This window comes from Bison bison, unplaced genomic scaffold, assembly GCF_000754665.1.
Source record: "Bison bison bison isolate TAMUID 2011002044 unplaced genomic scaffold, Bison_UMD1.0 scf7180017864173, whole genome shotgun sequence".
NCBI classification, from domain to species: domain Eukaryota; kingdom Metazoa; phylum Chordata; class Mammalia; order Artiodactyla; family Bovidae; genus Bison; species Bison bison.
The window spans coordinates 13,606-17,041 of NW_011494745.1; positions in this window are offsets into that span (position 1 = coordinate 13,606).

The following is a 3,436-nucleotide window of genomic DNA, read 5'->3' on the forward strand; positions in this document are numbered from 1 at the left end:
ACTTTGGCCACCTCATGCCAAGAGTTGACTCATTGGCAAAGACTCTGATGCTGGGAGGGATTGGGGGCAGGAGGAGAAGGGGACGACAGAGGATGAGATGGCTGGATGGCATCACTGACTCGATGGACATGAGTCTCAGTGAACTCCGGGAGTTGGTGATGGACAGGGAGGCCTGGCGTGCTGCAATTCATGGGGTCGCAAAGAGTCAGACATGACTGAGCGACTGAACTGAACCGAACTGACCGTAAATTTACCTGAGGACATAACTTACACTTATTAACCTTTAGCCCTTTCTAAATACTGAAAGAAGACAATTGTTTCTTGTTCCTTCACTATCCCATTCTGCTCATTTCTCAAGATGTTTGAAAAAACCAGATTGTCCACATCAACCACAGGTGTGGTTTGCTACACTCCCCACGACTAAAGTGTTAGTCGTTCAGTCGTGTCCAACTCTCTGTGACCCAAGGACCGTAGCACACCAGGCTCCTCTGTCCAGGGTGATTTTCCAGGCAAGAATACTGGAGTGGCTTGCCATTCCCTCCTCCAGGGGGTCTTCCCTACCCAGGGATTGAACCCAGGTCTCCCGCATTGCAGGCAGATTCTTTACCATCTGAGCCACCGGGGAAGCCCACCACTAAAGGCCCCTTCTTATCCCAAACTGAGCATCGCATCTGTGGATCCACAGCTCTGCCTGGTATTACTAACTCCAGAGGAAGGAGCCCTCTACTGATATATAGGGATCTGGGGGTTTTTTGTGAGGAAATTCTGTCATTATACAAAATTTAAGGAACATAAAAATACATTTAACAAAATGAAACAGCCATGCGTGCAGCCACCACCTAAACTTCTGTAGCTTGCTTTGTATTACTCAACTTTCCATTTCAGAAATTTATCTACCTAGATGTTATAGCACCAACAGACTGAATTCTTGATGATTTATTTAATAGTTTATTTTTTCCTATGCTCAAAGACACTGCTGTGGACCTTCACATGTATATTAATTACATTTATATATACACATATTCATGCATATACTCATATGTGTATGTATATATATTTTTGTTTACGTGGCCAATAATTTATCCAGGTATGTATCCATAATACAAATTCTGAACCTAAGGGAGGCATACATTTCATTTTATTAATATTTCCAAACTTGCCTCCAATATGATTATTCTAATTTATACCCCCACCTGGAATGTGAGTCCACATTCTCACCTCTAATTTGCATTTTAGTCTAAAATTATATTTCAATGAGTATTAATATACTGTACTACTAGGGAGTTATATCCCTTTATGTCCATATATCAATTGCCTAAGTTTTTCCTTCTGTACATATCCTGATTATATCTTTGGTGAATTTTTTCCTCAGCACAATTTATGGAAATGATTTAAGTGTGCTGCTGCTGCTAAGTTGCTTCAGTCGTGTCTGACTCTGTGCAACCCCAGAGAAGGCAGCCCACCAGGCTCCCCCGTCCCTGGGATTCTCCAGGCAAGAACACTGGAGTGGGTTGCCATTTCCTTCTCCAATGCATGAAAGTGAAAAGTGAAAGTGAAGTCGCTCAGTCATGTCCGACTCCTAGCGACCCCATGGACTGCAGCCCACCAGGCTCCTCCGTCCATGGGATTTTCCAGGCAAGAGTACCGGAGTGGGGTGCCATTGGGTACTAATTGTTTTTCTATTTATATGTGTTGCAAACAAATTTAACTGAGCAAATTTCCAGTCAGTATCTGGTCTTTTCTTTTTCATAATGTTGATATGTTTAATTTCTTTACCATCTGAGCCACCAGGGAAGCTTTTTAATGTTTTGTGTTTTGTGCACTTATGTCTTATTTAAAACTTTTACTGCATAGCTAAGTCATAGGTATTCTAATATGATTTACCCTTATACCTTTATAATTATAATATAAGCATAAAAAGATATACCCTTACACCTTTACAATTCAATGCCATTTGGAATTGGTAAAATTAAAAGTAGAAACACAATATAATTTTTTCACATGTATATGCATTTACATGCTCAGCTGGTAAATCATCCGATTCTTTTGAACCCCAGGGATTGTACCCCACCAGGATCCTCTGTCCATGGAATTTCCCAGGCAAGACTACTGGAGTAGGTTGCCATTTCCTCCTCCAAAGTATAAGCACCAATATGCCACAGTTTATTGGACCATTTTTCATTGATGGACATGCTACTGTTTTCATACATTGAGGTTTCAGAGACTCGTAGGCCTGTTTATGATTCCTTTTTCACAATTCCATTGTTCTCTTTGTACCACTTGTACCACCTGTCTTTATTGTTATTATTTTATAGAAATTTCTGATATTTGCAAGGACAACTCTCCACTTTTTTCCCTTTAAAAGTCTCTTAGCTGTTTTTAAGTTCTTTTCTCTTTCGTATAAATTTTATTAGTTTGTGAAAATGAGCATAACATTCTCTCAAGCACTTCACTGAAATTAATATGAAGGAAATTTCATGTTGATACAACTTGGATTTAATTGCTGATAGAAAATGTTTTTCCCTGCTTCTGATGTTTCTCTCCTGCAATGGGAGTTCAAATGGTGTAATCACAGCCATCCTGACATCATTTTATTCACTCACTTCCCAGAAAGATGGAGTGATGTATCTGATTGGTAAATCTGAGAACAACCTGGCATGCTGGGCTCTTCCCTCAACCTCAGAAGCAGCCAGCCTGCTGAGGCCAGTGCCCCCCAGCATTTCAGGGTTGCTCCTCCAGAACGTGCAAGGGGCAAGCCCAGTCACCACCATCAAGACGGGCGGACAAGCCTGGTAACTTGTGGTGTTCACTAGGAGCAAGTAACTTGACTAAGAAACTTGAAAGTTACCCCCCACGTGTCAGCAGGTGATATAACAGTCTTCATATGTATACTAATTTTTATTTCTCAACTTGTTCAAATTTTGGGAAAGGAAGAAAATAGCTGTTCTCTGGAACCTCCTTTCAGTTCAGTTCATTTCAATCACCCAGTCGTGTCCAACTCTTTGCAATCCCATGGACTGCAGCACGCCAGGCCTCCTTGTCCATCACCAACACCCAGAGATTACTCAGACTCATGTCCATTGAGTTGGTGATGCCATTCGGCCATCTCATCCTCTGTCATCCCCTTCTTCTCCTGCCCTCAATCTTTCCCAGCATCAGGGTCTTTTCAAATGAGTCAGTTCTTCACATAAGGTGGCCAAAATATTGGAGTTTGAGCTTCAGAGTCAGTCCTTCCAATGAACACCCAGGACTGACTTCATTTAGGATGGACTGGTTGGATCTTCTTGCAGTCCAACGGACTCTCAAGAGTCTTCTCTAACACCACAGTTCAAAAGCATCAATTCTTCAGTGCTCAGCTTTCTTTATAGTCCAACTCTCACATCCATACATGACCACTGGAAAAACCATAGCCTTGACTAGATGGACCTTAGTTGGC